This window comes from Macaca nemestrina, chromosome 4 (genome assembly GCF_043159975.1).
Source record: "Macaca nemestrina isolate mMacNem1 chromosome 4, mMacNem.hap1, whole genome shotgun sequence".
Taxonomy (NCBI): domain Eukaryota; kingdom Metazoa; phylum Chordata; class Mammalia; order Primates; family Cercopithecidae; genus Macaca; species Macaca nemestrina.
Genome location: NC_092128.1, coordinates 129,727,009 through 129,748,563, shown reverse-complemented (window position 1 = coordinate 129,748,563; position 21,555 = coordinate 129,727,009). Strand labels below are relative to the sequence as shown.

Sequence of the window (21,555 nt, the reverse complement as noted above, 5' to 3'; positions counted from 1 at the left end):
AGTATTACAAGCTTTTATATGTGTAATGTAGTGATTAACTCTACAAAATGTGATAAAAGAGGGATATTTGTTTTTCATGGTAACCAGAACCAAATCCTGTATGTGCCATAACCACACCACAATAAAACAAAATAATTTTATGGTCATTCACTGAAAGCTAATTAATGTAAAATATGAAATGGTAATCATGCTTTGAGATGACTCTAAACATTATAATATACTTAAGTGTTTTCAAATTCAAAAGAACAAAGAAGTATGACTAAATTCTTATGAATTAGTTCTGATTTCTTGTTTCAAAATATAACATTTTAGCTATGTATATACAGTAAGTTAAACTGAGAAAAAGCTAGTATAATAATATTAATGTAAAACATTAAATAGTAACCATGCTTTGAGATGACTCTAAACATAATATACTTAAGTGTTTTCAAATTTAAAAGAACAAAGAAGTATGACTAAATTCCTATGAATTAGTTCTGATGTCTTGTGTCTCAAAATACAAAATTTTAGCTATGTATATACAATAAGTTAAACTGAGAAAAAGCTAGTATAATAACAAAATGCAATTACAATTCAAATACAATATTATAAAATTAACAAAGTATAAGATCGATATATTATGGCCTCAGTATTCATAAAGTTGCTTTTTTCATTTGGAATCATATTAGATACTTAGATATGATTGACTAAGATATGACTGAAATTATGAAAAGACAATGATCCTAGTTCTTCATTGAAAAAATTCTGCCTCATCCCACCACTCGCCTGAGTCTTGAGCTTTTACTGTTAATAATGCTGACCAACAGTCACCCAGCTGAGTCTTCAGAGTGAGTCCATGTTTGAGGGATGAGGCTCACAATATGTGGTTATAAGGAAGCAATGCCATCAGCCCATCCCCTCCAGGCCTGTAATTTTCATGTCAACTATAAAGATAGTACAAGCTCTGTTTTTGTGATTTTAAGAAAGGAACCACCAAGGGAAATGAAACTTTTTGATTCCTACAAAATACATTAGAAATAGCTGTGCTCCAACTTTTCCACTTGTAAGCTTATTTCCCCAGGTATATTCAGCCCAGTGGGTTGTATGGTGCCTGTTCTTGTAAACAAAACAGTAATTCCCAATTACCCTACCTTCAAAATCAGTAAAACACAATGTCAGATTTTCCACTGCATTACTACTGGTTCAAGTAATTCATGGTTGCCCTCACTAATGTTCCTCAGTAATCTCTGATTTTCATTAAGAAGTAGACCAAAAGCACCTTTGTGAGAATCAGAAAAAGTGCCACCTCTGTCAGACCTAAATGGGCAAAGTGCTCCATTTTCCAGAGGACGCAGTTCTGAGTCAGGGCACTAGACATGGGAGCAAAATGTAGGCTGCTTTATACCTCTCACTACTTTGTCCAGGTACATTTACAGAGTAAAGAAGTGCACATCCATTTCAAGCAATGAGTGTTTGGATTCAAACTGTCCATGCCAAGAGATTTTTTTTTTTTTTTTTTTTTTAGATATGGACTATCAAAGAGTTGTTCTACCATCCTGACCTTCAGGTTTCTTTGTGGCTTCCACTCACAGGAGTGCTTTACACACTCAGTAGTAGAGCACACATTATAACAAAGGCCTTTTTTTTTTTTTTTTTTGGCTTCCGTGACACAGATCAAACATGATTCTATTAAAACTAAAGTTAACATTACTCATAATTATCACTGCCTATTTGTTTTCTTAGTCTAATAGTGTATGTTAAATTGTTATATGTTAAAATGGTGACTTCTATTTCAATGAACCTATGGATCTCAGCACAGTGCAGGTGCTCAGCCTCTTTAGTTTCAGCATGGCTGTGCTCTCATGCATCATCTTTCATTCTCTAAAAAGCATGCCCTCCGTTTGGCTTAAGTCAGGACCAAACAACTCACAGACCTATTGTCCACAAGTTTAATTCTTCCTGGTCTCTGCAACCCAGTCCAACATATCATCAGCTGTCATCAATATAATTTTATTTTCAATTTAAAAAGTTTCATTTCCATTTTTTTAGATCATAATTTAGTTGCCTTTTCTAAGCCTTTCAACTCCATTTAAATCTTTGTCTACTCATCGAAGAAAAACCGTCAAGAAGTAATTCTCTGAATGGGAAAACTATCAATAAAAAATAAAGGCAACATAAGGCCTTTCCAGGTAAACAAAAACTGAGTTGATTTCAACTAGGTAAAAATACAAAAATTAACTGAGTGTGGTGGTGGGCGCCTGTAGTCCCAGCTACTCAGGAGGCTGAGGCAGAAGAATCTCTTGAATCCAGGAGGCGGAGATTGCAGTGAGCTGAGATCGTGCCACTGAATTTCAGCCTGGGCGACAGAGGGAGGCTCCGTTTAAAAAAAAAAAAGAAGAAGGAGGAAGGAAGGAAAGGAAGGAAAAAGAAAAAGAAAAAGAGAGGGAGAGAGACAGAGAAAGAAAGAAAGGAAAAAAGAGGCCTGGCGTGGTGGCTCACGCCTGTAATCTCAGCACTTTGGGAGGAAGAGGCGGGCGGATCACGAGGTCAGGAGATGGAGACCATCCTGCCTAACACAGTGAAACCCCGTCTCTACTAAAAATACAAAAAAATTAGCTGGGCGTGGTGGTGGGCGCCTGTAGTCCCAGCTACTCGGGAGGCTGAGGCAGGAGAATAGCATGAACCCAGGGGGCGGAGCTTGCAGTGAGTGGAGGTCGCGTCACTGCACTGCAGCCTGGGCGACAGAGTAAGACTCCGTCTCAAAAAAAAAAAAAAAAAAGTCTGGGCGCGGTGGCACAAGCCTGTAATCCCAGCTACTTGGGAAGCTGAGGCAGGAGAACCGCTTGAATCTGGGAGGCAAAGGTTGAGGTGAGCCAAGATTGTACCATTGCACTCCAGCCTCAGCAACAAGAACGAAACGCCGTCTCAAAAAAAAAAAAAAAAAAAAAAAAGAAATTTAAAACAAAAATAAAAACACATGCTTAGGCGTAAAGTGAGACATTCATTATTGACCAAAAAAGAGTCAATTCCTTAGGAAGATGTAACAATCATCAACCAATATGCAAATAAGGAATGAGAAAGAAAATACATGAGGCAAAGACTGACAAAAATAAAGCAAGCAAGAAATAATCGAAAAATAACAGAGATTTAAATACTTCACTCTCAATAACGAATTAAAAAGCAATCAACAGGTCAAAGAGTAAACAGACTTCAAGAAAACAAAACCACTGAGATCTAAAAGACACGTGTAGTCGGATCCACCTGACAGGAATAGGCTAGGCATTTTTAGTGCACATGGAATGTTCTTCGGAATAAACTATACTCTAGGTGATTAAATACACAAGAAAATTAAAAGAATTGTGAAATGCAAAGTATTTTCTCTGACTGCAATGGAATAAAATTAAAAATTAATGACATCAGGAAATTTTGGTAAGTCAGTTACGTGAAAATTAAGCAGTGAAATTCTAAATAGCCAATATGTCAAAGAAAAATTTAAGAATTAGAAAATATTTCACATAAATAAAAATGTTTACTCAACACAACAAAGCATGCCAGATACAGCAAATTTATAGCAGTCAATTTCTTTGTGGAAAAAAAAAAGGATTTCAGATCAATAACCTTGGGCAAAGGAATTTCTTTGGGGCAAAAAGTAATCACACTGAAATGCGTAACAGGAAAGAATGGAGAGTCAGTGCTTTGGGAATAAGATATTTGAGAATTGTCCACATAGTTAAGACAATCTAGCAGGCAGTATACAGGATAAGGGCCAGGTGCTGGCTCAGAAAAGACCTAGAAAGACCCTGATTTCTGATGTCTGTTTGATCTTCAATCTCTGGACAAGCAGAAAATACAGGGAAAGGCCAATTTGAAAACATTCTGGTAAACTGGAAAAGGTCTTCTACAAGAAACACACAGAACACAGCTTCAAGAACTTGGAATTTTTTGCCTTGGTAAATTTATTTATTTAAGTTAGTAAGTTATTCTATAACTGTCACATAATTTCTTTTTTTTTTTTTTTTCTTTCTTTCTTTTTTTTTTTTTTTGAGATGGAGGCTCGCTCTGTCTCCAGGCTGGAGTGCAGTGACGCCATCTCGACTCACTGCAACCTCTGCCTCGCGGGTTCAAGCGATTCTCCTGCCTCAGCCTCCGGAATAGCTGGGACTACAGGCCCATGCCAGTACACCCGGCTAATTTTTGTATTTTTAGTAGAGACAGGGTTTGCACCATGTTGGCCAGGATGGTCTCAATCTCCTGACTTCATGATCCACCCACCTCGGCCTCCCAAAGTGTTGGGATTACAGGCATGAGCCACCGTGCCGGGCCCTGATTTCAAATATTTATAGGGTATAGTGTAATGTTTTAAAACATATGTACATTGTGTCATAATAAAATTAGGGTAATTAGCATGTTCATGATCTCAAGCCATTATCCCTTCTCTATAGTGATAACTTTCAAGTTACTGTTTTCTAGCTATTACAAAATATATGTTGTTATTATACCATAGTTGTTAGAGTTACCCAACTGTGTAATAGAACACCAGAACTTATTTATTCTATCTAACTGTAACTTTGCACCAATGAATGACCTCTCTTAGTCTTTTTCTTCCCAGACCCTTCCCCAGACTCTGGTAACCACCAGTCTATGCTTAACTTCTGCAAGATCAGCTTTCCTATATTCTACTTATTAGTGAGCTCATGCAATATTTGTCTTTCAGTCTATGGTTTATTTCATTGAACATTATATTCTCTAGGTTCACACATATTGCCACAAATGACAGTGTTTTGTTCCTTTCTGTAGTCAAATAGTATTCCGTTGTGTATACATATACCACATTCTCTTTATCTATTTATTTACTGATGAACACGTTTTGATTTTATCTCTTGGCTACCATGAATAGTGCTAGAATAAATCTCTTAGTGCAAATATCTTTTTGACTTACTGATTTTAATTACTTTGGCTGTATACCAGTAGTCAGTAATGAACCATATGTTAGTTCTATTTTGAACTTTTGGAGAACTCACCATACTGTCTTTTATAGTGATTGTACTAAGCTACATCCCCACCAACAGCGTCAAAGAGTTTTCCTCTCACTACATCCTCACGTGGATTTGTTATATTTTGTCTTCTTGATACTAGCCATTGTTACTAGGGTGGGATGGTATCTCATTGTAGCTTCGATTTTCATTTCCCTTATAGTAAGTAATGTTGAGCATTTTGTTATAAACCTGCCAGTCATTTGCACACTTTTTTTTTGGAAGACTGTCTATTAAGGTATTTTGTCATTTTTAAATTGGATTACTTGTTTTGTTGTGTTGTTTGCTTGCTGGTTAGTCGTTTGAATCCTTTATATACTCAGGATATTTGTATAGTTTGCAAATGTTTGTCCCCATTCTTTAGCTTGTGTCTTCACTGTATTGATTTTTTTGTTTTCTTTGCACCTTTTTAGTTTGCTATAATCTATTTGCCTGTATTTTCTTGTGTTGCCTGTGCTCTTGAGGTCCTACGCAAAAACTCCATTTAAAGATCAGTGTCATAGAGAATTCCCCATTTGTTTTCTTCAAGTAGTATTATAGTTTTGGGTTGTATACATAAGTTCTTAATGCATTTAAGTGGATTTTTGAATATGGTGAGAAATAAGGATCTGGTTTTATTAGCCTGCATGTAGATATACAGGTTTTTTCAGCATCATTTATTGAAGAGACTATTTTTCTCCAATGTGTATTCTTGTACCTTTGTCAAAAACTCAGTTGTCTTTTTAGTGTGGATTTATTTCTGGGTTCTCTAATTTGTTCCACTGGTCTAAGTGTCTGTTATTATTGTCAATACCATGTAATTTTTGTTACCATAGATTTGTAGTATGACTTGAAGTCAGGTGATGCAATGTGTCCAGCTTTGTGTGTGTTCTTTCTCTCAAGAGTGCTTTGGCTATTTTTGGTATTTTTTTTGTTTCATTTGAATTTTGTTATTTTTTTCTATTTCTATGAAGAATTTCATTGACATTTTGATGAAAATAGTCATAAACATGTAGATCATTTTTGGAAGTGCAAACATATTAATTACATTAATCTTCAAATAGGAATGCAGAATATCATTTTTTGGTATCTTTAATTTTTTATCAGTGTTTTATATTACTGTTTACATTACTTTTAATGGCAAAAGCTGCAATTACTGTTGCAAAAGCCTAATGATTACTGTAGATATCTTACACTTCCTTGGTTAAATTTATTTGTAGGTATTTTATTCTGCAGCAATTATATATAAGATTGCTTTCTTAATTTCTTTTTCAGATACTTTGTTATTGACATATAGAAATGCTACTTATTTTGTATGTTGATTCTGTATCCTGCCAGTTTACTAAGTTAATGTATTAGTTCTAATAGTTTCTTAATGGAATCAAGATTTTCTATATACATAATCATGTCATCAGTGAAAACAACTTTACTTCCTTTTTACCAATTTAGGTGTCCTTTTTTTCTTTCTCTTGCATAGTTGCTCTGGCTGGGACTTCAAGTACTATGTTGAAAAAAAATGGTAGAAGTAGGCTTACTTGGTTTGTTACATATCTTGGGGAAGGGCTTTTAATTTTCCCCCATTTAGTATAATGTTAGCTATTGGTTTTTCATATGTGGCTTTTTATTTTGTGGAAGTATGTTCCGCCAATATCTAAATTGTAGAGAGTTTTTATCTACAAAACTCTTTATGAATGGTGCTAAATTTTACTGAATACATGTTTTTGGATGCGTTGAAATGACTATATAGTTTTTGACTTTGATTATGTTGTGATGAATCTTGTTTATTGATATGACTATGTTGAACCATTTTTGCATCTTTGGGATAAACTCCACTGGTTCATGGTAAATAATCTTTTTAAAGTGTTGTTGAGTTCAAATTCCTGATGTTTTTTCAAGTATTTTTGCATCTGTGTTCATGAGAGATACTGGTCTGTACTTTTACTTTTTGTTGTGATTTTGGTATCATGGTAATACTGGCCTCATAGAGTGAGTTTGGAGTAATTTCCTCCTCTTTCATATTTGGTAAAGATTTGAGAAGTATTGGTGTTAATTCTTCTTTAAATGTTTTCAGATGTTAACAGTAAAGCCATTAGTCCCTGGGCTTTTTTTTTGAGAGGAGAGTCTTTATTTCCAGTTTGATCTTGATACTAATTATTTGTCTTTTTATGTTTGCTGTTTTTTCATGATTTAATCTTACTAGGTTGTGTGTTACCACACATTTATCTATTTTTTTCCCCAGTTTTTCATTTTGTTGACATACAGTTGATCTTAATAGTCTCTTGTGATCCTTTGTATGTCTTTTATTTATTTGAGTCTTCTCTGTTACTTTCTTAGTCTAGTAGGAAGTGTTGATTTTATTATTTCAATAAACCAACTCCATCATTCATATTTTCTATTTTTAATTCTCTATTTTATTTATTTTTACTTTGATTTTTGTTATTTCTTTTCTTCTATTTTTTGACATTTGTTTCTTGTTTTGCTGTTTTTCTGAGATGTAATATTAGGTTGTTGATTTGAAATATCTCTTCTTTTTCATGTAGGTGTCTATTGTTATAAACTTTTCTCATCATTGCTTTTGCTGTATCTCACTTTTTTGATACGTGGTATTTTCATTTTCATTTCTCAAGAAACTTATCACTTTTCAATTTTTTCACTTACCTACTCATTGTTCTAGAGCATGTCATTTAATTTCTATAAATTTGTATAGATTTCACCACCCCTTCTGTTATTCATTTTTAGTTTTCTTACATTTTAGTCAGGTAATACAGTTAACATAATTTCAATCTTTATAAATTTATTAAGACCTTTATTGTGACTTAACATATGGTCTATGCTAAAGAATATCCCGTGTTCTGTCCAGAAAATTTTATATTTTTGCTGATGCTGGAGGAAATGCTCGGTAAATGTCCTGTAGGTACATTTGGCATAAAGTGCAGTTTAACTCTATTTTTGTGTTGACATTTCCTATTATTATTGTATTATAGTTAATTTCTCCCTCTAAGCCTATTAATGTTTACTTTAGATATTTTGATGCCTCAGTGTTTAGTACATATTTCTTTACAATTGTTATAAACTCTTGTAGTATTGACCTCTTTATTATTTTATAATGGCACTTTACCATTCTGATTTAAAGTCAATTTTATCTAATATAACTATATCTACTCTTGCTCTTTCTGGGTTTTCACTTCATGGTATACCTTTTTCCATCACTTTAAGTCTATGTGTTTTTGCAGATTAAGTGACATTTTTGTAGACAGCATATATTTGGTCTTTTTTTAATCCATTCAACCATGCTTCATTTTTTAATTGAATAATATAATCCATTTACATTCAAGGTTATTATTTATAGGTAAGGGTTTTCCACTACCATTGTGTTACTTCTTTTCTGTTTTTTTTTTGTAAATCTTTTTTTCTTTCTTCCTCTCTTACTGTCTTCCTTTGTGGTTAAGTGATTTTCTCTAGTAGCATGCTATGATTTTATGCTATGTCTTATAATGTATCTATTATAGATTTTTGTTTTATAGATAACATAATGAATGCTTAACAAAACTTCTTATGGTTATAACATGTTCTTTTAAACTAATAACAACTTAACTTTAATTACAAATACAAGTAATATAAAACACTCTACACTTTAACACCATCCCTGTGACGTTCTTACTTTTTGATATTTTAAATTAACATCTTCTTATAAAACCTATCTCTTAACCACTTGTCATAATTATTCTTGAGGCTAGTACTTTTGTATTATGTCCATACTTATAATATAAGCAGTTTACCTGCCACAATTATAGCATTATTCAGATTTTTTCTGTATTCCTATTAATACTTCTACCCGTGAGTTTTATAACTTTAGATGTTTCTTTGTTACATGTCAGTGTTCATTCCTTTTAAAAAATTGTCCTTGGCATTTTCTGTAAGACTCATCTGGTGTCAAGAAATTCCCTCAGCTTTCAGTTGCCTGGGAAAGTCTTTATTTATTTTTTGTGTTTGAAGGCTAGCTTTGGTGGGCACAGTATTCTCGTTTTTATTTTTGAGACAGAATGTCTCTGTCATCTCGGATAAAGTGCCGCAGCAAGATCATAGGTCGCTGCAGCACTGAATTCTTGGTCCCAAGTGATCCTTCCACCCCAGCCTTCCAAATACTTGGGACGACACAGTTGTTTTAAATTATTCATAAAGCAAGACATAAATCTGTTTGTCTTTAGGCTTGTTTTCTGAAGGTTTATTTTATTTCTATTGAGCCACATTTTCCTGTTTTATATGCTTCATAATCTTTTTATGAGAGTTAACAATTTGCAGGAAAAAAAACAAGCACTTTATTCACCGTTATACACAGGCTTATGCAGGAATAAACTGTCACTAGTCAGTGTGGTGTAGAGATGCTAGGAACTCACAAAACCTTCCTGAGCTTTTAGTGTATGTTTTTATTCCAGTTTCTGATAAATATGCTTCTCATGTCTCCTTTCAAGAGAGGGTCTAGGTTTGGGGCTGGCATCAGGCCAGAAGGAGTCTTCTTGGAGGGGTCTGTGCCTTCACCCTGTTTGTCCTGGGCACCTTGCACTGGGCAGTGCTGGTTCCTTTCTGGACACCCCTAGGATCCAGCTCTGCACAGGAGGCCACAGATCAGGGAGGCTCAGGCAGGGAAGCACTTGCCACACTCCTGCGTTTCATCTGAGTTGTGTCAGGGGTAGGTTCAGTTTCCAAGAGGACTCATGTTGCCCTGTCCAGCCCACCAGGCCTAGCTTGGCTTGGCCCTCCCTCTGGGCTAAAGCAGAGGGTCCTGTGGGAAGTGTGAGCACTGCCCTTGGACCAGGTTTGTTGTGCTTGTGTGCTCCCCCTGGCACCTTCTGTACATGGGGACAAGGTTCTATGCGCTTTCAATGCCGCATGTGCCCTGGCTATGAGCGTGAGCTCACCCTGCAGAAGGCAGATGTTCCAGAGCCTCAGGATAAGTTTGTGATGAGCTTGAAGTGGGTTTGTGGGGACAGCAGGCATGGGAGGACCTGGCCCTTTAAGGCAGAGGGCTGGTGGCCTGAGCAGGGCCTACTGGGGCCTCAGTCTGTGGTGTCGGGGTCCCCCTCTGCATGGGATGAGGCCCCCCCAAGGAGGCTGGATCAGATAAGGTCCTGCAGCTGCTTATGGGGGTGTTCTCATCTCCATCAAAGGTGGCCCCTGAAAAAAGGGGCTTCCCAAGTGCTCTCCCAAGATGAGTCCTGGCCCAGTCTGCCCAGGATGCTGGCCCTGAGTCCCAGCCTCAGCTGTGTGATGTCCCTTCTATGGCAGGGCATGGTTTACATGCCCTTCAAGGACCTGCCTCTACTTCCTGTGCAGAAAAGGGGAGGTGGATCCTTCTGCAGGAGCCAGACCCTTGGGCTGGGGAAACCAGGCCCTGTGGGGCAGCAAGGTCCCTGACCTGAGGTTTCCTGTGCACACTTGTCCCATCAATCAAGCACTGTGGGAGCCACTTTAAAGTAGCAGTCTGGGTGTACAACATTTGCTTGTCTTCATGGAAGGAGCAGAGGTGGACTGCTGGACTGCCCTGGAAACCTCACTTTTCAGGCCCTTCTGCAGACCCTTCCCAAGGCCAGATCTCCAGGCAGTAGGCTGGGCTATCACCCTCTTCTCTGAGACCCCTACCCTGTCCTGAGACCTCCCCACTGTCCCTCAGATGCCCCATCCCTCCGGATTCCCCACCTCCCCTGGGACCCTCCAGGCCCCACCTGCCTTACTTGACGCTGCAGCGCTCTCTGAACATGGCGTGGCTTGTGAAGGTTTGGCTCACATCTAGGTCATTCTGGTGCATGTTCACTGAGGACATCTTGGCCTGCTCCATTTTCTATACAGCAGGGCCAAGCCTCAGAACAGACACAAGACTCACTGTCAAAACTGCTGTCATAAAACAACCATTATGCAAGGAAAGGAGGCTTTTTCTGCAGATACTTCATTTCCATAGCCAAGGAAAGTCAGCAGCGCGCAGCTCACCTTTTTTTTCCACGCCACTGTCTGCCCAGGATGTGTGACTGATCCCTTCCGCCCCCTTGGGGTTGACTTTCCCTCCATCTGGGTAACTGGGCTTCTGACACGGTCTGGCCTATGCATTCTGCTCTGGCTGGGACTGGAAGGACCAGAGCTGCTGTTTCCCTGGTTCTTGGCCTTCACCTTCTTGACATTCGGTAGGGGTGACCATACTGGACCCCAGACCTCTGTGAGGATTCCTTCGTAGACCCAATGAGACATCTGTGGACAGAAGAATGCTCTGGTGAGACAGGCCTCAGGGTGACCTCAAGGAGGATCTGAGCCTAAGGATTCTGGAAGCTTCCAACCTTTGGCTCCACGGTTCCTCAGGAGAGGTTCAGTCTGCCAAGAACTGGGCCTCCCTTCCAGTGAAAAAAGAGTGGGCAAGAGCTCAGGTTGTGAACTCTGGTCTGGATTTATTCCTTCCTTTGGAGTGACTAGAAGGTTCCTGTTCCTGGCTTAGAAGTGGCCCAGGCCCAGACATCAGGTTACTCCCAGCAAGGTGATCCTTGCAGAGATGGGCAGGAAGGCTGGGGACCAGGCCTGTGGTCCTTTGAGTGAGGAGAATGTGCCCTGCTCTGTCTGAGAGACAGGCAGCACCAGGCAGCAAAAGTGGGCACCTGTCCTAAACCCTGAAGAGCAGTCACAGGGACCCTCACTCACTGCTGCGCCTTTTCGCTCTTCCTAGATTTATTCCACCTGTTAAGCATTCATGGCCATTTATCTGTGCAGCTGATGCCGTGATGTTTTTGCTGTCGGTAAGAAGTGATGGAGTGAGCTGAGCTGCCAGGCTTCCTGGAGTGATTCTTGGATGCTGGGTCATGTGCTTAGAGGCCCCGATGGGACTGAACTGGAAGGAGCCACAATAGGACAGAACCCAGTCCCTGATGAGTGGGCACTGGTGGCCTGGCCTCATGACCACAGAACACACTGTTCCCAGGGCACAGACACCCTGGGCTTTGGTTGGGTCTTGGCCTCTTAACTTAGCTCAATGATGCTGTCTAACAGCTCTGCTTCATCTAGACTTTTGACTAGTTTTCTTAGTATCATCTGTGAACCATATATAAGAAGCTAATAACAATGTCCCAGAAAATACTGCATATTTGCAATACAAATCAAATAGGTGGTATGAAAAAAATCATGAGTGAGAGATCCTTCAACAAGGGTTAGATTGAGTTAAATGGAGTGTTTGGCACCTTTTTTTTGCAGTTATGTTGTAGAGGGGGAAAGACTGCAGTTATACAGTTAACACACCAGCCTGATATAGCATTTCCAATATGGTATGATTCATTATGGATTCATGCCTTTGGACTGTTGAGAAAATAAAGGTACAATTTAAACAAAAATATGACTTACATTTGATATAACTACTGTTATCATTACCATTCAAATACTCTCCACATGGTTATTGGTAAAATTAACCCATTTTAAACTGTGATAGTGATTTCTGGAGTATGAAATTATAAACACACATGAACAGCAATTTCTTAGCCACTTAGGAAGGACTTCAATATATTGAAATATATAGATAGGACAATGACAATAGAACTTTGTGTCAACTTTTTTCTTAATGCTCTATACTAAAGTAGGAATCAGACATGTAAGAAAATAGCTAACAATCCTAATTTTATTTAATTAATTATAAATGTTTCCAATAGATACCCCATTATTATTATTGTCAATCTGGACATTTACTTGATTTTAATTAGTCTTAGACTATTTCCAGAACACAAATGATCTTATGTAATAAAATACATCAGAATTAAAATGGCCAGAATTTTTCTCTCTCCGTTGTTTGTAATAAATGACTACTTCCTCCTCTTGGTTGTTTAAAAAGAATAATTCATGGAGAAATTTGTGTCAGTTAAAACTTCTAGACAAATTTTCATAAGATACTTGGCTTACTGTGTACCAGACACTATGGTAAGTGCTTTATATAGATTATCTCATTTAATACTATTAATATCCTATAAAATGTACTATTATTACCTTCCATTAGAAAAGAGAAACAGAGGCTTCAAGAATTCAAGTAATGTAGTCAAGGCAAAACACATGACAAGTCATGGAGATGAAACATGGACAAAGATTTATCATCATAATAATAGCTGTTTAAGACACTTAAAGCTAACAATAATTGAGCATATCCAATGTGCCAGCTCTCTGCAGGATACTTAACACGTATCAGTTAATGTAATCCTCAAAATTCTATATTATGTGTGTAATAAAGTGACATTATATCAGGCTCTGGGCATATAGACATGAAATCTCTGATGAATCTCTGAGTACAGTTAATATTTGGGTTACAATAGATATAGCCAGGAGAATTCAGAACTCTGGATATGGGAAGGTGTGAAGCAAAGTGTTCAGAAAGAAAAGTTGTGTGATCATTGTAAAACATGTTCTAAAATTCTGACACCTAAGTAAAGAGGGAAGATCTATGTCACCTCCCTTTGAGTAACTGAACTTAATGACTTATCTGAAACCAATGGAAAGGAATGTAAATGATGCTGTGTGACTTCCAAGACACAGTGTGATAAGGCAATGCAACTTTGGTCTTATTTGCTACAACACTTGCACTTGGGGCCCTGAGCCCCAACATGGAAAGTTCAACCTCAGATGCCAAGCAGTGAGGAGGTCAAACTACATGGAGAGGCCCCATGTGGCTATAGTTGGCCATCCTTGTCTTTAAGTTAACCCAGATTAGGCAACAGATACGTGAATGAACAAGATTCCAGAAGATTCTAGATCCCAGACATTGAGCCATTCCCAGTCAACAAGACTTACCTTCAAGGCTCTAGAACCTGTGGAGCAGAAACATGTCACCTCTGCTCTGCCTTTTCATATCCTGACCACAGAATCTATGAGCATAATAAAATGGTGATTTTACACTAATACGATTTGGGGTGACTTATTATGCAGCAATAGTAATTGGAGCAATGCTTTTAGAAATTTAAACAATAGTCATAATGATAAGATATCTCACTAATATTGGACATTTTTAGCCTGAAAGGAGAATATTACTGAAAATAACTTGAAAATATCTATAATTTGAATATTTATCCCTTTCAAATTTCACATTGAAATTTGATTCTCAGTGTTGGAGGTGGGACCTAATGGACAGTGTTTGGGTCATGGTGATGGATCCTTCACCAGGTGAGTGACTTCTTAATGTATTAGTAACCGTAAGAGCTGGTTGTTTAAAATACCTTGGCACCGCCCCCTCCCCCATTCCTTTCTCTGCATATGCTGGTCCACTTTGTCTTCCATTTTGAGTGGAAGCTGCCTAAGGTGCTCATCAGAAACTGAGCAGATGTCAGCACCCTCCTTCTTGTACAGCCTGCTGAACTGTAAGCCAAATAAACCTCTTTTATTTATAAGTTTTATTTATAAGTTACTTTGCCTCAGGTATTCCTTTATAGTAACTCAAAATGGATTAAGACATAGATAATACAAATATATTTGCCATTAATTAATATTTCATTTGTTGACTTAATGAATAAATGAATGGAATGAAGATATTCCATTCATTGGGACAGAATGGAATGTCCCAATTTCTGCTGTCTTATATGATAACACAAGCCACAAGTGGCTATCAATCGAATAGAGATGTGCTGTAAGTATAAAATACAAGTGTTTGAAGACAGTTTTTAAACTTATCTCAATAATTTTACATTAACCATTGAAGTGATATTTTGGATATCTGAATAATTTTTATATTGATTACATGATAAAATAATATTTTGGATAGTGGGTTTGATAAAATACACTATGAAAATTAATTTCATCAGTTTGTTTTTTAAATTTTTATTAATTTGGTTCCTAGAAAATGTTAAATTTAACAGCAACTCATATCTGTGATTCATATTGTTTATCTATGTGACAGCACTAGACTGACCATTATTTTATCTTAGAAAATACTAAAACTAGTGAAAGAAAATAGAATCTGATTAATAATTCTTATTTTGCATAATTTTCTCAAATTCCAAAAAGCGAGAAGATAGATATTAGTTTATCCAATCATTTATATAACCCAAGTAACTAAAATAATGACTTTGAGATGCTTGTCATTACAAAATAATAAAGCAAAAAAGACTTGGTGTCAAAAACACATGCACAGTAAAGTTGATGGTACTGCTGATGCCAGCCCTGTCTGGAACTGCCATTACTAAGATGTGGGCTGCACAGAGGAGGCACGACCAGGGTTACGCACTCCACAGAGTCAGCAGGTGACATGAACAGGCAGGATCCCTGCCCGCTACCAAGTCATCAGGGCTGGAGCCCCATGCTCCTTCCTGGGCACAGCTGCAACTGACTAGCCATGGCTTTGGACCCAGGCATCCCTGTGCTCTTGGGAACCCAGGAAGCCCCTTGCGCCTTCAGGTTTGAAAGGGCTTGCTCCCACTGCCTGTCCTCTGCCTGCTCCTGGCACCTGGGAGTGGGCAGAGGAAAGTTGTGGCCGAGCCTGGGTGCTGTTGCAACCCGGCCACATGTGTGCATGCTTGGCCCCCTCCAGACTTTGGGCACCGTTGATCATGGGAGGGAGGCCTAGGGGGGCTGAGGACTGCTTGGCATGGGCCTGCAGGTGCCCTTCCATATGAACAGCCTGGGCGCCATGGATGACATGTTGATGGTGGGAGGAGGCAGACAGGCTCCTGGGCAGAAAGGGGCGGTCTCCAGTGAAGCCTCACCTTCAAGCTGGAGAGAGCCTGAAGCCTGTGGGCTGAGCTGTCAGTTGCAGGTGTAGTCTGTGGCCCAGAGTGAGAACTTATGGTGCTTTTTCTGGTCCTGCCCATGTCTGCCTATGGACGAATCAGCATGCCCTTCCTCCCTTCTGAGCTCATAAAACCTCCAGACCCAGCCAGACTCACATAGACTTTAAGACCAACAGCTGCCCAAAGGAGCTAACCACTTTGGGTCTCCTTGACTTGTTGGGACAGCCTGCCTGTGAAAGGAGCTACCCACTGCAGGTCATCTCTCCACTGAGAGCTGGAGACTTGTTGGGACAACCTGCTTGTGGATAGGAGCTACCCACTTTGGGTCTCCTTTCTGCTGAGATCTGGACACTCATTGGGATGATCTGCTTGTGGAAAATTGGCTACCCACTTCAGGTCTCCTGAGAGCTGTTCTGTCATGCAATAAACCTCCTCTCCACCTTGCTAACCTACCAGTTGTCTATGTACCTCATTCTTCCTGGAAGTGGGACAACTGAAAGAGCTATAACACAAACAGGGCTGAAACACCACCCCTGACTTGCCACATTGCAGGCAACTAGAAGGAAAGAAGAGCTGCAGCCCAATAGGAGCCCAGACCTAGGTGAGATTGACTGTTTCCTTCCCTCAACGAAGTGTATAACCCCTGAGCCAGGGCTGTGACACCCTCTTTGGGGCTCTGTGGTTGCAGCTCCAAGCTTCCGGGCACCACTGCCTTCCCCTTGACAAGATGTAGATGCCCACAGCAGAAGCTGCTTGTGGTGCATCTAATCCAGCCACAGGCTTGCACTTGGTGCTTGTGCTAGCACCCAGAGCTGCCCATCCCACTACAGCAGCCGGTGTGCCTGGCTGTGTGCAGTGGCCAGACCTTGTGCTCACTTGCTCATGCATCCCTTGCCACTCTGTGCCTGGCTCACCCTTGGAAGGCATGAGATCTGGACAAGTAGCATGAGATGAGTGCACTTGCCAGGCTGAGTGGGCGGAAAAAGCCCAGCGGGCCCAAGCAAAAATTCAGGCAAAGGCATCACCGGCTACAGAGGTTTCTGGCTGGAAAAGCAGTTCCCTAAGGTGCCCATGACAGTGTCACATTAGATGCTTTATTTTATTAAATTAAGGTTGCTCCATTTACTGTGTTTTATTAGACTATTCAAAATCTTGATTGGCTTAGAATCTCTTTTTCATTTTCACACAAAAATATAATGAATCAAAACTTTTCACAAATTTTCTGAAGTTTCTCATTACCTTTAAATTTATTTACTGTAATCTCTGCCCCTTTAACATGTAATTTATTTATACTTTCTCACATTTCCCTAGCTCTTAAAGCAGAGACTAGAGTGACAAAATGCAGTAAGTTACAATAATCTTTAGATAGAATCTCAACATCTTGAAAACTATTTTAAAAAAAGGAGGGGGGATTTATATTAACATTTCAAAAGTAAAGGGATTAAAAGTTATCATTTTAATAAAATTCTGACAGTTTTTCTTCGGACTGTTAAGATAATTTTGAACTCTTAAATCTATATATATTTTAGCCTTTCTATCCCTAATCAAACCCCATGCATGCGCTGAGCACAGCCTAACTTCCTTTTCTGCCAGCAAACACAGTCTTCTCTTTACCACTCGCCATTCATCTGTCACTCTTAATTCCAGACTTCAGTCTACCTGCCATGCTGCTACAGAGCTGCCACCAGTTTCATCTTAAAAGCCTGACATTTAGTCTTTCCTGCTCAGCTTCAGTCAGTCAACTACTTGAACTTTGTGAATGTATCTTGCAAAATATGTGGATAGTGTCAGCCTGACTAAAAACTGTGAGATTGACTGTTTCTTTCCCTCAAGGAAGTGTAAAATTATGCCAAATGCAACTGTTGGCCTGCTTATCTGATGGCGTTTCTGTCATACACTCTCCTCAGAAAGACCTAAAAACTGTCAGATAAAAGCTGTGTGAAGAGGTTGGTGTCACCTCTGGGAAAACACCTGTCAGCTTCTATGTGCAAGTCAAAAACTCAGAACAAGAAGACACTCAAGGTGGTGGAATTACAATGAGAGAGATAGGTACTGTAAACTAACATGCAGCTTGATCAGGAGTTCTGTCAATAACCTCCAGTCATTTTGCTGTGGACCAGTGCCAAGGTCTGATTAAGGTTTAGAGTTGCAGTCACAAATTCAAACGTCTTCAGAAGCCAAGGAGGTAAGATGTATTTGTGGCGAGACCAGATATTACTCTTACTCTTACTACAACTATTACAATTACTGAGAACTTACTATATGCCAGGTTTTGTCTCAAGCAATAGATAGATGGATCCAGATCTAGATCTGGATCTTTATTTAACCTTTAAAAAATGCTACGAGTTAGGTACTGTGATTTTCATTACTTTATGGATAAGTATAGTGAGGTGTAGACCACATAAGCAAGAAGTGTGGCATTCAATTTAAACTACTTCTGGAGACTGTGTGCTAGAAGGAGTGGTGGCACCTGTGTCAATCTGAAGAGCAAATGTATTACCTTAAGGCATTCAATTTTGGCCACATAAAAAAAAATGCATCTGCCATCCCAATTCAGCTAGTGATTTGTCTACAAAATCAAAGTGGGCACAATTTTTTTCTAAATTCCGGCCATGTGTGCTCATGCAACCTGAAATTAAATATAAATATTTAACTGTAAAACACAATTTTTTTGGTAGTGACCAAAACACGTGTTTTACTTACAACTTATTTACAGTATTCCTTAATGCTTAAGTTCAGTGCTTTTTTCATTTATATTTATAGGATAAAGAAGAAACATAAAAATTTCACAGTATATGAAAATGAATGTTGCTTACTTTCACAGTCTAAAATAGTTTTAATGTTTTGTTTTTAAACTAGCAAGTAAATGCTTGAAGAAAAAAATCACTGATTATTCCTTATTTTGTGGTCAAATATGTGACACTCTCCTTTTTAATATTAACCACTGGATATGCCATTGTGAAATATTCTTTTTACTTTATAATTAGGAAGGATGTGATAGAATAACGACTTGTTTCATATCCAATATTGTCATTCCTTTAAATCTGGCTGTGTTGCCCAGGCTGGTCTCTAACTCCTGGGCTCAAGCGTTCCTCCCACTGCGGCTTCCCAATTACCTGAGATTACAGGTGCACACCGCTGTGCCCAGCCTATATTCCCTTTTCTAAAACTGCAGGGTAATCAAAGCTAGAACTGCCTTCAATCACTTTCTGTCCCTGCAGAAGTCATCAGATTTAGGTTGCTGAAATCACTTATCTTAATTTTCAAGTAGAGATTCTTGGATATGCCAATGAGATAAAATCCCCTCCCATTAGTTTGACATGCTTAATCAAAAAGCAGAGGATATCCATGTCTGAACCTGTCATGGCACAGAGTTCCCACTGATGCCCCTGTGCAGTAAGAATGAGCCTTTGCTGTGTCAGCAAGATAAGTGCCAAAAGAATGATCTTTTATTGACTAAACTGTCTACCTCAATCTTGTGAGGAAGAACACTTTCCATGCTGCACTAGACAATTATTGACCAGCAGTAATGCATAAAAATGTAAATTGTTTCATTAAAAATTTTATCCACAAGCTAAAGCAAACCAATTATACTGCTTCTATAATTCTATAGAAGAAAATGAGTCTTTCAAATTATCTTAGGTTGTATTTAAAATTGTTTGAATAATCTTCACTATTTCATATAAAACATACATATCTCAAATACAAGATTTTATGTTTATTTTTTATTAGAAACAAGTAATAGGCACACATGTTTAGGTCTGGCTTATAAACAAGTGACAGGCACATGTGGGGTTTTAATGGGAGATTCAGTAGCACTGAAATAAATAGAAAAGACATATTTTTAATTTCTACTGCAGAATAAAAATGTAATGCTATAATTATAAACTGTAATCTTTTTTACAATTCAAAAATCTGAGGTTGAAGGTCTCTGTATCATCAAGGGGGAAGAAATGAAAGTAAAATCTTAGATTATTCTGGCACTGAGTGAAAACAGCCAGAACTTTGTGGATTCCAGAAATTTTTAGCTTACATGTCATGTAAACAACTATTTTTTTAATTATAAATAAAAATACATGATGATTCTTACTAAATTTTAGTCTGATGTCATAAGAATGGAGATATAACCAAATATTTAATTTTATTAATGGTTAGAAATATTACAAATAAAACATTACTTAATTCTACTTTCAGCCATAACAGAGTAAAATCACCTTGAGCCTACTGCCATAAATAACTACATTCAGTGACTATATATATAGGAAACAAACTGAGAACACAGGACAAGAAACATGTGAAGTATGTCCTGTGATATCACCCAAGCTTTCTGCCAGGAGGATTTTTCAGATCGTGGTGAAAAAAAGGTGTGAAGGGTAAAGAGAGGGATAATTAGTGACAATAGGCTTTCTGGGTCGAGGAGACAGAGAAAAGTGTTTGGGAAAATTGAGACACCTGGAATATCTTGGGCAAAGTGCTGGAGAAAAGGGAGCACTGTGGAAAAAGAATCCAAAAATCTGCATAGGAGTCTCCCTGAGAGTGTTACTGAATATTAAGCCATGCATATATATGGAAAAACTTCAGAAGGCCAGCCGAAGAACAACTATGGGAGCTATAAATGTGAGTTCAACAATTATCAGAATGCACAAAGGACTGGAGACATATTGGTTCTGATAAGTCTTTTTTAAACAACCAAAGAATTAAGGAGAGGCATTAGAAGAGTAATATTTTAGTAGTAGGGTAAAAGTAGGTCATTTTGGAAAAGTTTTAAAATATACCTCAAAAAGAAATAAGCTAATCTACAAGTAACTTTAGTTGCTTGTCAGATTAAAGCCTAACGCTCTTTAAAGACAACTAAACTCAACAATGACATCAACATAAATTTATAAGGCCCAGTATCCAATTAAAGCTTAACAGACATGGAAGAATCTAAATTTGTCATGAGTAGAAAGGTTAGTAGAAAAAGATACTTAGAAATGACAGAGCAGGTGGAGATACTATAAGCAAGCCTAAAATTAAAAGAAAAGCATGAAAATAATGAAGAGAGAAATGCAAAGTATATAAAAGAACAAATTGAACTTGTGTGGATGAAAAATACAATTATCAGAAGTGAAGAATTCTGTGGATGGGATTAATAGCTGATTTAACACAATTCAAAAAAGATCAGTGAAAATACAGCAATAGCAAATATCCAAAGTGAAGAACAGAGAAAGATAAATGGTGGGAACTGACAAGAACTTCAGTAAACAGCTTAAAAATATCAAGATGTTAAACATACATGAATTGGAGTTCAAAAAGAGAGAAAAATAAATACTTGAAAAATATTCCACATTCTATGAAACAAACTTACTGATTCAAAACCTGTTAAAAAAACCTTACTGGGTAAATCTAAAGACAATCATACCAAAGTATTTCCTAATGAAATTGTTGAAAACCAGTGAATGAAAGAAAATTTTGAAAGTAGCCAGAGGAGAAAAGACCTATTTTGTACATAGGAGCAAAGATTACCACAGTTTTTGCATCAAAAATTAAGTCAGAAATCAATTAAATTCTATTTTGAAAGACCTGATAGAAAAAAAAAAAAACTATAATACTAAAGTTCTATCCAGCAGAACTGTTCTTAAAAATGAGGACAAAGTAGCTGAGAGAATTTGCTGCTAGATCTGCAAGGTGTTTTTCACATGGAAAGAAAAGAACCCTAGAAGGAAATTTCCATTTACATAAAGGAATAAAAAATACCATAAATAATAAATATATGAATAAAAAATTTTTAAATTTATTTAAAAGACAAGTGATCATTTAAAGTAAAAAATAATATATATTGTGTTAATAATATA

The 21,555-nt window shown here is 37.8% G+C and overlaps 1 protein-coding gene across 40 annotated transcripts in view; it reads left to right on the top strand.

Moving 5' to 3' along the window:
* The window catches only part of LOC105466295 (argininosuccinate lyase-like), a 177,962-nt gene that overhangs the window by 103,022 nt on the left and 53,385 nt on the right, over positions 1–21,555 (top strand). For 2 of the 40 annotated variants that reach the window (XR_011622509.1, XR_011622522.1), the window contains one exon: positions 11,698–19,815. The exons of 36 other annotated variants lie outside the window; for them this stretch is intronic. The gene's annotated coding sequence lies outside the window, so the exon portion shown is untranslated. Of the gene's footprint in view, positions 1–1,504; positions 2,935–11,697; positions 19,816–21,555 lie in introns of those variants that run through there. 2 more of the 40 variants (XR_011622512.1, XR_011622513.1) reach the window with 2 other exon arrangements.